Raw genomic sequence first — 14,155 nt, 5'->3', positions numbered from 1 at the left:
AGGATTTGGATTTTTGACTTTAACACAGCCTCTGCGTGTCGTCCCTTTGTGTCCTCGTCCTCTGTGAATGTGTCACAGATGTTTCCATGATAATAACACAGCTTTCCCACAGTGGCTTGCAGCAGCATTTATTCACAGCACATTTGAGAAAGGTTCAGATGAACTCGATGAGTTTATATTCAGAATGATTCTGACAGTGGGCCACTGTGAATTGTGATCTTTCATCAGGTCAATGTTTAAGTTCAGTATTTCAAAGCAGGAGCTATGAACAGTCATCATGTTGGCATTAGAATTATTATTATGAATCATTATTAATAATGTCGTTACTCATGTATAACTTTGATTAGTATACATGAATTTTATCAATAGTAAAAATAATGAATAATTCATGTATAACTTTTATTGTGTTTTGCATATTAATTATATTTAAATAGAGATGTTGACCCTGTCTCTACAGTAGCATCAGTGTAACATACATTATTGGTCCAAGCTGTCATAAATGGGGAGCCTGATCCTTTATTATGAAAACATGACGAGTATTTTTCTTGTCAGTTGGGAAGAAGTTGGTCTTTTTTTCCTTCTTTTTGCTCAGTTTGTCTTTTCTTTGATAATTGAAACTCTGATCAAACCTACTCATGTTCACAGCATGTAAAAGCAGCTGACAGTCCGTGGCATTGTTGTTTGTAGAGGTGCAGTGTAGTGGGAGCATAAATCAAAAGAAAACAGTAACATTTATGTAATAAAACCTCTGAATGAAAATGAACAGGCCCTTTATCAACTTCAAAGGGATCTGAAAACAACACTTTTTAAAAGAGTATCTTGGGGTGTAGGTGGTCAAAATAGAAAACTGAGCTGAGACTCTAAGTTCAATCCATCCATTGGTTTTTACTTAGGAGGAAGAAATGTCAGGCTGGTGCAGGCTGGTTAGGTGCATGTGGTTATCTTTACCTAAATGAGTTCACTTTGTGGCTGCCAGGTTGGGCAGAAGTACCTGTCCCCTGTTAGGCTTAGCAAGGTTCTCCAGGAGTTTCTCCATGGGTAGAGCTTCTAGCTCCTCCAGCACATCTGTGGCCGTGCAGGCTGCCACTTTCTTGGTTGCTCTTTTTACCCCACTGGTGGATGAGTTGCAATGGTCTCCATTTGTCCCATATGCGTTTACTTCTTCTTCTTCTTTTGCATATTAAACACATTATTCTGTTTCTATGTATTTGCTATGATTTGCTATTTGTTAAGTAGCATTGCTTCACTCACTATGCCGGGTTTGTGTGTGGAAGCATTCAGTTGCTGGCAAATCAAACATTCTGCAAATGAAGCTGGATACTCAGTTACATGTTTCTTTACATCTTATTATGTTACAGATTAAGTCATTTGTTCTTACTTACTTTGTTATGATTGTTTCACTGTCATCAAACGAGTCAACAGGAAGTAGAATCAATAGAAACCAATCATTTACTGACAGCATGTCTGATGGAAATAAGTGCAGATTATGTATGAAGTCTAACTGCACACAGTAACTGTGTTACAATAAGGACTTAACAGCGCCCTCTGCTGGAGTGTTTCAGTACTGCGTTAACTAGAATACACCACCTCCTCCTCACACCACCTGCTACAGCTCTACTCTTCTATGACTACAGTCATCCACAGCACTGATGTGAGGTCACATGGTTCATATGTAAGGAGCACAGCTGACCTCAGGTCAGTTTAATGACTGTGAGCAGCAGCTGTGTTATTGTCACTGTGACAGGGAGACACTCTCAGACACAGCGCTCATGTCAGCTTGTTCTCATGCAGGAGGATCAGGAGCTCCATGTTTGTCTTTCTGTTTGAATCATGATGTGTTTGTGCCATCAGAGTCTGTCATGAGTACTCAGGGTTTCACAGCAGCTCTTCTGGATGCTGACGAGGACTCCAACCTCATGTTTCACCTCTCTGAGCTTCTGATGTCTGTGAACACTCGTGTTTCTTCTCTGGGCTCATCTGGACAAAAACACCTTTCTGTGTTTGGCTGCAGCCTCATTCTGACTGACAGGAAGTGTGTTATCCATGAGCTGCACTTCTGTGAGGAAGTTTCCTGCTGTGTTTCCTGTCTGTGGACAAACACGAGTGTTCCAGCTGAGGACTTGGTTCCTTCCACCTGTCCATACAGGACATCACGCTGTCTGCAGCTCTGTAAATGCAGCTGCAGGTCCTTCCACGTGCTGCTCTGTATTTGTGCAGTTTGTAGTGTGTCCTGGGAAACGTAGCACACATGGTGTTCTTCTGCTGTTTCCTCCTTTCACTGAGTGTGAAACACTGACGCTGTGCTGTTGTTCACAGAGGGGAGCTGATTCTAGCTGCAGCTGGACTCTGTCATCTAACTGAATGTGTTGGTGCTGATCACGGGGCTCTGAGGGGGGAGCAGCAGGAGGACTCTGGATGCTGACGTCAGTGTATCTGTGGAAGCTCCCACAGCGTGTCTGTCATTCAATATTGTGCTGTATATTGTATCTATGCAAAGATGAACAGACTGTGTGTTCACTGGTCTCTGTGCTGCAGCTCTGATGTCATCATCACTCCCTCCTCCACCCTCAGCAGTCCCAGCATGCTGCTGTGGTGCACCCCACCCTCACTCTACACCTGAGCCACAGACCACACCCTCCGCCTCAATATACACCACAGTTTTCTCTGCTGTGGAAATGAGATCAGGAGGAAATCATGATTATTATTATTTAATAAACGCTCACATTAATGTGGGCTTATTTGTTTCATATTAGAAACATTAGTTGAGTTTTTTTAGTGTAAAATGGTGAAAGTCCCTCTTTTTGCTCCTCCCCTCACCTGTGGATGGACGCTGCTGTTACCGTGGTGACAGCTTGGATGTGTTTCAGTCCTGCCTGGTTATCACTGCAGGAATCTTTCACATTTATTACAGGTAATAACTCTGATTTTTCTGTGTATCATGAACCAAATGTATCCTGATACACACAGAGATGGATGAGCAGAGGTTGTTTTTGCAGTTTATGTAGTTACTATGGACTTAATGCATACATATTATTAAAATTAGGGCTATAACAGTTGTATTGATGTATAGCAACTTGAAATGCTCCCACAAATGGCTCCACAGCATGTAAAAATATAACAAAAGCTCTGGTGGACTTGGTTCTGTGGTCAGTCTTAAAGGGTGAAGTTAAACTCTGTAATCTTCACTGTGTCACAGAGTTCAGTGAGTCCCGTTATTCACAGTATCAATCAGATCATCAGAGAACAGCTGATCAGCAATCAGTGGTGCCAACAGCGCCTCCTGTGGTGAGAGGATGCAATAATGCAATGTAGCATTTTTCCACTCAACACTTGCAGTCATGGAAACTGTCTGTTGGATCTGTGTGACGTTGCTTTCTTGGTTAGAGTTCCTCACAAATGTCCAGATGATTCTTCTAATGAGGCGTCGACCATGTTTGCAGCTCTTTGGAAGAAAACGTCGCCCTTTGCCATCCTTACTTTTCTTTGACTTCTTCAAATGCAGCTGAACTCCAGCTGGTATTTTCTTGGACTTTGCAGCTGTTTCTGGTCATCAGTTCATTCCTGCAAACCTCTGAAGCTGAACAACAATGATGCTGCATTGCTGGCTGATCCCAAAAGGTTGATTCTGTTCATCTGGACGTTTTCAGAAACGTTTGCTCACTGATCAGGTGACTTCTTCAGTCTCAGCTGACTGCAGCTTTACAAGCTTACAAACAGCACATTTGCACAATGACTGAAAGCAGCAGCACCTGATATATATGATACTAATATAATACATATACATATATAATCCATACTAATGATGAAGGAACTGAGCTCACAGTCCATTGTTCATTCAGTGAACTACTCAGTTTATTTTGGGCCTCAGAAATGCTCACTCTGTTTGTACATCACTGTCAGCAATAGACTCATTCTGCTGTGTGGACAGGAACACATGTGACATCACTTCCTGTTTGTTTGTGACTGAAGAGGAAGAAGTTTACAAGGAATCATTTAGAAGAGTTTCAAACATCAACTGATTGAATCCATGAATCTGAAAACGTGTTTGTGAGTGAAAGAGACAGACATGTACAGACTGAACTATCTGTTCAACAGTCAGAGTGTTTCTGTAACAGGAGACACTCTTTACACTCCACTCAGCACAGGGACACTGAGACACCAGGAGCCCAGCCATAAAACCCAAACCCAGGATAAAGAGTTTGAGTGAATGTGGTGTTGAAGGTGTGGAGGTGGATCAGAGTGTCAGAGGAGACTCTGTAGAAGGACAGAGTGCCAGCAGGACAGTCCACATACACTGCTGCTCTGTTAGAGACAGAGGAGGAGGAGGAGGAGGATGTTTCTCTGTTATTGTGCCAGACAGAATGAGGACCATTATAATCACACTCCAGACTCCAGGACTGATCATTGTATCCAAACACACAGTCATCACTGTCTCCTTTCCTTCTGATGCTTCTGTAACTCACTGATATATAAACGTTTCCTCTCCACTCGACCTCCCAGTAACAGCGACCAGTCAGACCATTTCTACACAGCAGCTGATGATAACCATCAAATCTGTCTGGATGATCAGGATATGACTGAACCTCCTCCACACGTGTCACCTTCCTGTTGTTGTCAGACAGTTGGAGCTTTGTGTTCACTGTGTTTGTGTCGATTGTGAGTTGACAGGAATCTGATGGAGAGAACAAACACAATCCAGCTGCAGTTATTGATCCATCATCTGTTCATTGATTGACACTTTGATGATGACTCCTGACATGATGAAGATGGTTGAATGTGTGCTGCTTTGTTTTCATGAATCCCATTAAAAACACACTTACACTTCCTCAGACCTGGTCTCAACCATCGGACTCCAGCAGGCTCCACCCTGAAAGGAGGAGGGGGGTCAGAGCAGCACAGTCAGCATGCACACATGGACATTACATGGCTCTCACACACACACTGTTACACACTGAGCTCAAAGCTCGGCTCCACTGTTTTATTCAAAGAAATCTACATTTATTTATCAGCACATTTAAAAACAGCTTGAGCCAAAGTGCTGCACAGAGTAGAGAGAAAATAGGAAACATACACAGTAATGACTATAAAGACTGGTCAGGATTGAAAGCTACAGAGTACAAATGTGTTTCCAACCGGCTTTTAAAAATGTCCAGTGTTGGTGACGACCTGATGTGAAGGGCGACTGTTCCAGAGTTTGGCTGCAGCCATCGATAAAGCTCACCTCTGTTTTTACGTGTAGTTCTGGTCAGAAGCTGCTTATCTGCAGACCTGAGGGCTCCACTTGGATTATTTTGTTAAAGAGAGATAAGATGGAGCCAATCCATTCACAGATTTAAAGACAACCAGATCTGGAAGTGGATTCTACCACGTACTGGTAACCAGTGGAAGAAGCTGGTGATGGGTCGTCTAGCACAGACCCACCGCTGGAAGCAGACAATTGATGAGGGAGAGAACTGTGACAGCGCCGTTCCTTCACTTGACCTCAGTCGCTCTCGTCTGCTCCCTCGTAACACTGCTCTTTATTGAGCTTACATGAATATGCACAAGTTCATTAACATATGACGTCTTACACAGGTATGAACAAAGAGTACCAGTCTGTGCATAGTGTGTGTGTGTGTGTGTGTGTGTGTGTGTGTGTGTGTGTGTGTGTGTGTGTAGGTGTGTGTGTGTGTGTGTAGGTGTGTGTGTGTGTGTGTGTGTGTGTGTGTGTGTTTGTTCTGCTATACTTGCGAGGACCATCGCGGGTTTAAGACCTTACGAGTGAGGACCTTTTGGGAAAGTGAGGACATTTAATATGGTCCTCACTAGTTTTTCCACTGTAATGCCTTCTAGAGGCCATTTTTATGCTTCTCTCAAAGTTTGAGCGAGGTCCTCAGAAAGATAGAAATACGAGAAAAAATACACACTTCTATACACACTGCTATTCTTTTCATACACACACTTTTGCTCTCTACTGGCTACTAGTGGTTATGAAAAATCACTGCTCCTGAGCCTTTTTGCTCTCTACTGCCCTTCTGCCCCTTTTGGTTGTGGATAGTCACTGCACCCAAGTACTTTTTGCTCTCTACTGCCCCTACTGCTTTTGGACAGTCACTGCACCCAAGAAATTTTTTGCACTCTACTGCCAACTAATGTCTTTGCCCATTCACTGCCCCCAAGCTACTATAACTACAAATGAAGATAATGACAGTTTATCTAATGAAGGAGAAATAAATAGTGCTCTATTGCCTTCAAGTTCAATTCAATTTTATTTACATAGCACCAAAGCACAACAAAGGTCACCTGAGGGCACTTTATACTTTAGGGTAAAGACCCTACAAGGTAAGTTAAACATATTATTATGTCTTACTTTTAATATCTGGTCTTGGTCTACCCAAATTGGAAAGCACACCAATACAGTTTTTGAAATTAAATGTTGAAATAGAAATATTGAATATGGACTGGCCTAAACTGGGCTATGAGACAGTGCTTCAGTTCCTGAAAAATTACGACTGGATTTTCAATTTAAACTAAACAGTGTGCTAGTTAACATGGGTTGGATCAGTTAATGTGAGACAGGTTTAGAAATTATTAATGCAGCTCATCATTTCTGCCTTCTGGTTCTCATTTTAGGCTTCTCTTTTTAAACCATACTTGTTAGGTGTGGCTGTATGCAGGCAGGAATAGGACCCAAGGTGCAGACTCCGGAGACAGATGTGAACTCAAAACAACTTTAATGTTAAACTCAAATATAACATAACTGGAAAAAATCAAGATAAACTTACACCGGAGGAATGACAGAACACACAGCTAGGAAAACGGTAGATCGCGACACAGACACTAAGAAACACAGGGCTTAAATACACAGAGGGAGCAATCAGGGAATGGGTAACAGGAGGGAAACACAGCTGGGGCAAATCAGGCCTAACGAGACAAGAGGAAGCAAAACCAGACACATTAACATCAGACATGGACTTTCAAAGTAAAACAGGAAACACATAACACAGACTGAACAAAGACAGGCTCATAAGCAGGCACTACAAAGGGAACAGAGACGTGGGAACAGGGCAGACACAAACACTGACTGAACACGGGGATATAGGAACTTAAGATAAACATAGACGCGAACTAGACAAGGGGATGCAGGTGATAGGGGAGACAGAGCAACTAAAGAAGACAGAGACATAAGCCATAAGACAGAACTCAAAGAAACCAAAAACTAGGAAGTATAAATAATATCAAAAACTCAAAAACCCTGGGTCGACGACCCAGGCATCCTAACAATACTTTTATCTCTGCTATAGAAATGGCATATCAGTAACTTTTTTAGACCATTCAGTTTTAAAAAAAATAATTTAAGGTCTTGAGGGGCTGCTTTCCATTTAGTGTTACCAGCATATTTTACCAAAATATCTCGACAAATAGGAGACTGAATCTGAAAAACCACCTTGACCCTGCTTTAGTAGTGAGCTACAAATTGTGTCTACATAACATAAATATAGACAATGTGCAAGAAACTGTAGTTTTGTTTCAAGTATTTTTCAAACTATTATAAATCATACTGGTGAATTTTGATAGATTATATGAAAGCATGGGCTTCCATACAAAGGATACATATATTGCTGTGTTCCCTTTTATATTAAAACCTGGTTCCTCTACTGTAAGCTTCTATTAGTGAAAATCTACCATTAATATATAATCTGTAATGCAATATAATATTGACTTATGTGTTCTTTAATACTTTGTAAAAATTAAATATGTCCCATCCATCAGAAGTGCCCATCTCATTATGGCTGCTTCCAGGAGGATAATAACCAGTGTCAAGAAGCTCAAATGATGTCAAATTGCACTCTTAAACATAACAGTTCAGTTCACTGTACTCAAATGGCCTCTACAGTCACCAGATCTCAATCCAAAAGAGGACCTCTATGATCTCTATGGTGGATCAGGTGATCACATTACATATTATGTGATCACCCGATCCATCATTCATTTATATATACACTCAACAAAAATATAAACGCAACACCTTTGTTACTGCTCCCATTCCCCATGGGATGGACGTAGAGACCTAAAATTCATTCCAGATACACAATATAACCATCCCTCCCAAACAGTGGTCACAAATCAGTCCAAATGTGTGGTAGTGGGCACATCTGCTATATTGAGATAATCCATCCCACCTCACAGGTGTGCCACATCAGGATGCTGATCTGACATCATGAGTAGTGCACAGGTGTACCTCAGACTGCCCACAACAAAAGGGCAGCTCTATACCACCACAGATATGTCATGTGGACCAACTGCCTTTCCTCTCTTCATAGCTGCCTTCACTTCCTCCTTACTTATCCCCTGCGCTTCCTGATTCACTAACTTTCCTCCATCTGTCCTCAGTTTCTGTCTTCATTAATGTCTTCATTAATGAAGACAATGAGAGAATACTTCTATCTTCCATCTTCTCAACACACTCTCTTCACCATCTTTATCCTTAATCACTCTAACCTGCTGCACATCCTTTTCAGCTCAATCTCTGTCTAGCTAATTCATACAAGTACTGTTCTCCTTCCTTAGTACCCAGCCTCACATACAACTCAGTATAAGCTTTTTCCTTTGCCACCTCTATCTTTGCAGTAGGCCTGGCCTCCCAATATTCCTGTCTACTTTTATCCATCTCCCCTGACTATCGCACTTTCTCTTAGCTATTCCTTTGAGGAACTACAGGAAAGTGTCCAATCCACCCCCAAGTCTCCCTGTCCTCTTTTCTCTCTCTCCAAAAGATACACCAAACACCTTCTTTGCCTTTCTCTCACCATTTCAGTTGTATTTTTCCAGTCATCTGGTAACTCTTCCCTTCCACCCAGAGAATGTCTACTCCTCCCTGAACTAACAACTGCACAACATTCTTCCTTCTTCAGCTTCCACCATTTAGTTCTTGTCTCTGCCTTCATTCTCTTCCTCTTCTTGACGTTCAAAGTCATCCTACAGACTAGTGTCCAATGCTGCATGGTTACATTCTCTCCTGACACCACCTTGCAGTCTCCTATCTCTTTCAGACTGACCCTTCTGTTTAGGATGTAAGCCACCTGTGTACACTTTCTTCCATTCTTCTACGTCACCTTCTGTTCCTCCTTCTTCTTGAAGTATGAGTTCACCCCAGCCATTTCCATCTTCCTAATTTTGACCTTCTGCATTTCTCTGCTTAACACTATAGCTATCTAACACCTCCTCATTATCTCTCTTTCCTTCACCTACATGGCTACTGCAGTCTGCTCCAATCAACACTCTCTACCACTTTATCAAACTAACTGCAGAATTCCTCTTTCTCTTCTAACTGACATCCAACCTTCAACCTGGTCTCCTGCACACACAGTAAATCTACCTTCCTTCTCTCCATTCATATCAGCCAGCTCTCTCCCTTTGCCAGTCATAGTACCTCCACGCTCCTACCTGTCCATCTCTTCGACTCCTAACATGCTTCTCCCCTTTCCTCTTCCTTTGTCTTCGAATAGTAGCACAGTTTCCATCGGCTCTCTGTTGGCCAATAGCACAGGAGGCAGTAATTGTTAACCCAGGTACCGACTGATCCGATATGGAAATACACCAGATGCCATTCCTGTAACAGCCCTCTCTGTTTATCTGGGCTTCGGAGTACACTCCCAACTCCACCCCCCATACACTATCATTCAAAAATTTGGACACCTTTTGACTTAATGTTTGTCTGTTTTTTACTACTTTCTACATTGTACATACAAACTGAAGACATGAAATATATGAAGCAATATATATGGAATTATATATCAAAGAGATAGCTGATGTATAACGCTAAATATGTTTTATATTTTAGATTCCACCCTTTGCTTTGTTGACAACGCTGCAAACCTTTGGCCTTCTCTCAGTGAGCTTCATGATGTAGTCATCTGAAATGGTTTCACCTCACAGGTGTGCCTTGTCAGGGTTCATTTGTGGAATTTCTTTCTGTCTTTATGGGGTTGGGACCACAAGTTGTGTTGTCCAGAAGTCAGGTTGGTGCACAGCTGACAGCCCTATTTGACTACTGTTAAAATTCATATTATGGCAACAACCAATCAGTTAAGTAAAGAGAAACTACAGTCCATCATTACTTTAAAAACTGAAGGTCAGTCAATCTGGAAAAATGCTAAAACTTTGAATGTGTCCCCCAAGTGCAGTCGCACAAAACATCAAGCACTACGACAAAACTGTCTCACATGAGGCCCGCCCCAGGAAAGGAAGAGCAAGAGTCCCCTCTGCTGCTGAGGATACATTTATCACCAGAATCACAAGGAATGGACATCTGACCAGTGAACATCTGTGCTTTGGTCTGATGAGTCCAAATTTGAGAACTTTGGTAGTAATCAAATCAAAGAGTGGCTACTTCGAAGAATCTAAAATATAAAACAAAATTTGATCATCATTAATGAAACTTTGAAATATCTGGCTTTCCCATCATAGCAGATGAAATACGTATTTTGCATTAAATTGCATCATTTCGCCTCCTGAAGGGCTCACCCTGAGTCCATTGTCTGACTTCATTGTGAAGTTATGATAAATAGCCTGATAACATAGCGAGTACTGAGGATGAGTTTATGGTGATTTAAAATGTGCCTCAAGTATGAGAAGTGCAGAATATTGTGCTACACTCTGCTCCCAACTTAACTGATGCCCTGCACCTCCCCCATACCCCAATAGCTGCTGCAGTGGGGGAGGGGCAGGTGAATGTTTCCAGCACTTTGGCAGGTCTGAAGGCAAAAGAGAGTCCAAACCAGGACTAGCAAAGTGTACCTAATGCAGTGACCGTTTAGAGTGTGTGTAAAAAATCAAAAGAAATATATATATATTTAAAATAGATATGGTAATGGTTCTTAGTTCTTTTCGACTACTGATAAGCATTAAGTCAATTTAGACTGTAAGGCTAAATGTTACTTTAGATTAATTTTATTATGCTGTTTCATTATGTGTTTAAACTGTAGTAAAAGCAATGTCAGGCTTCCTTTATTTTATATAATGTACAATGTAAATCAGGTTTCAGAGTGAGAGCTGAGAAGTAGAGAATACTTTGGCTCTCTGCAATTCCTCTTTAAGATATCATGACCCATCAGTGACCCTCCCCCTCCCCCCGCGCACCTGCACTGCACGCTTTCAAACTTTTGCAGGGCATTGCTTGCATCTCAATCATTCAGTCAACTGACGGAGAAGCTGCATAATTAAACTGGTGATTGCAAGATTTAAATCAAAGTTTCGGCAGGTAAGATTTCACATTTTTGCTATATGAAAACTGCAAATTTTTTTAAATGAAATGAAACAAAAAAAAGGTATCTTACGTCAGGTTTAATTTTTTCAACTTGAACTATGCATGAAGTTCGTCTCAGTTAATAGCAGCTTGCTAGCAAGCAAACTGATAATTACACAACTTCAAATTAAAAGAAAAGAAATTCAGCAGCATGGGATATTTTTGGCAAATTTGATGTTTTTGGGGGTGCTGAATCCAAAACTTGGTGTCCTTTTCCCTTAATCACGGACATTTATTTAAGGAGGAGTTTACATTTCAAAAAAGCACAACAGCGTTGAAAAATATTAGTAGCTGTGTCCAAATTCATGGGCTGCATCCGGACCCGGCCTTCGCGGTCTACGTTGCCCGTGTCCTCAGGAGGTCGGGTCGGCCGGAAGTAAACAGCTGTGAAATTGGACGGTGTAGTCTTCAGATTAGCGTCACCGCTGTCTCGGTGGAGTTTAATAAACTCAGCCGTCTGCTCCTTGCTATCTAAAATATAACAGGACACTGGCGTAAATTCTCGACTGTCTCATACTTCTGTTTAATCTGTTTTCTGTTTGACGTTTAGTCAGCTGTGTAAAAACCAAGGAGGAACCCACCCGGGGGATTAATAAAGTTATATTTTATCTAATCTAATCTAATAACTTTAATCTCAGCTAAACCGATTTACTCGCTAACAAATAAAACACTGAAAAAAAACCCCAAACATTAACATTTAGAAGTGATCTAAGTGACTTATATATCATGTTTAACCTCAGTAGCGAAATCTCTATTAATAAGAATAGTGTACACGTATGCCTTAATAAAAAGAAGCAGGTGAGATGTTAGAACGCTTTTATTTTTATTTTAGTGTACACTCAATACAATAGACAGCTGCTGGGTTTTGGGGTTTGTTTAACCTGAGTAGCGAAAAGATCGCGGGGGGGGTGAAAACGATGTGCCGGGAGTCCGCTGTTCTCGCCAGCTCTAGTGATCCTCGACCTCGCTGTCTGCTATGGAGCTGGCGGGTCACAGACGTCTCCGAAAATGTCGGAGCACGTTTGGAAATATATGGTATGTGCAGGTCATAGTTTGTACATCAGGTTCACCTGCATGAGAGCTCACTGTTAAGCAACCTGTAGCCTTATTGAGGTGAGCTTCAGTAAATAAATGAAAAGGAAAAAGGAGGTGGAAATGGTGGAAAGCACAGTGTAGTCCAGTTATATGTTAGAGATGGGTAATGGGCTGCATTAAATGAACTGCTTTTCTTGCTTGCTGAAGACTAAGAAAAATGTTGGTGCAGTTGTGCTGTATCACCTCTAAGCCGTTATTACGTAAATGTAACTGAGAAGTAACTTTGACTTTTGTCTTTGGTATTAGGTGAAGGAAGCCACGGCAGCAAGCCAAACACAGGTATGTGCCTTTTTTATCAAATATTTGAACATGTAGTCTTTAATAATTGTTACTGAATCGTATGCAGGAATGTTAAAGTCAAACAGCATATTTTTTATCTTTTTTTAAACATGATGAACACATCATCTGGTTGGAGGCAGGTTAGATTCAGAGTTTCTGTTTAAAATAGACTGGAAGCCCCTGTTTTCACTGATTCTTTTATTTACAGCATATTTTAAGTGTGATATAGATTCTCTGCTGTGGGAATACGTTTTAGATGTGCCACCTTTTAAGCGTCACCTTTCTAAACTCGAGCACTACAGTTAACAGGTGAATTCTTATGTTTCAGTACAGCTAGCAAACAATGACAAAGCACTTCGAGACTAAAAGTGAAAGTTGACAGTCTTAACTTGGTTTTTAACATAAACTCATTGCTGCAGCCAGGGTTACAAAGTGATCCCTCTTAGACTTCCTTTTATTTTTAGTTATTCTTTCTGTCCCTAGTTAGCTAACATAAACGAATGTAGGGTAGAGCTGTTATCAGCATCCATCCAACCAACCAACCCAGTGACCTCATAGTCTGAACTCAGCCAAGATGGAAATAAACATGCTGTAAACGCTTGTTTTTTTTTTTTTTTTTAATAACGAGCTTCACTGACAGTGTTCAATCGGAGATTTTTTTTTTTTAAGAGTAGGCCTCCATAGTGTCATCTAGCCTTAATGTATGTAGTGTTTCAGGTCAGCTTTAACCTTGAACATTGGATATGTATCCAGAAATGTGATGTCTTTTCAAATACATTTCTAGATGTTATTTCTATCTCAAACAGTATTTGAGTGTATCTTCTTAGCAGCTTTTCTTATACAATAACTTTGTGGAATGAAAACAAAAAGTCATGTTTGTTATATGCCACTAGTTTGACTTTAAAAAAAAAAGTAGTTTACATGCAATAAAGGGTGTCAGCATACGGTAGTAATCAGTCTCATTTTAGTTCATTATTCTTTTACAGCCTCATGTCTATAAAAGAAGGGATGCAGTGTAGAATGTAAATCAAAACTGAATTCAATGTTTTTCAAATCTCATAAACCCACATTTTATTAACAGTAAGACATGTAAAACATTTCAATTGAAACTGAGAAATTGTTCCATTTTAAGAAAATTATGGGATCATTTTGAATGTGATGGTAGTACCATGTCTCAGAAAAGTTAAGACAGGGCCTTGTTTCCCACTGTGAATTTTCTCTTTTCGTTTTTACAACATTGTAAACATCGGGGATCTGAGGAGACCAGTTGCTGGACTTTAAGGAGAGCAATGTTGTCCCTTTCTTGTCTGATGTAAGATTTTACCTGCTCAACAGTCCTGGGCCGCCTTTGTCGTATTTTTCGTTTCATGATGCTCCAAATGTTATGAGTAGGTGAACGGTTTTGACTGCAGGCTGGTCATTTCAGCACTCAGAGTATTGGACTATGAAACAATGCCATTATAATACATGCACTATGCGATTTATAATTGCTTT

At 40.8% G+C, this 14,155-nt stretch overlaps 1 protein-coding gene across 1 annotated transcript in view; it reads right to left on the bottom strand.

Annotated features, from left to right (window-relative positions):
• The window catches only part of LOC120720121 (ribonuclease inhibitor-like), a 59,731-nt gene that overhangs the window by 5,780 nt on the left and 39,796 nt on the right, over positions 1-14,155 (bottom strand). The window lies entirely within an intron of this gene.

Source organism: Simochromis diagramma, unplaced genomic scaffold, assembly GCF_900408965.1.
Source record: "Simochromis diagramma unplaced genomic scaffold, fSimDia1.1 OVJJ01000559.1, whole genome shotgun sequence".
In the NCBI taxonomy this organism is placed as follows: domain Eukaryota; kingdom Metazoa; phylum Chordata; class Actinopteri; order Cichliformes; family Cichlidae; genus Simochromis; species Simochromis diagramma.
This window is presented reverse-complemented; position numbering and strand designations above follow the sequence as displayed.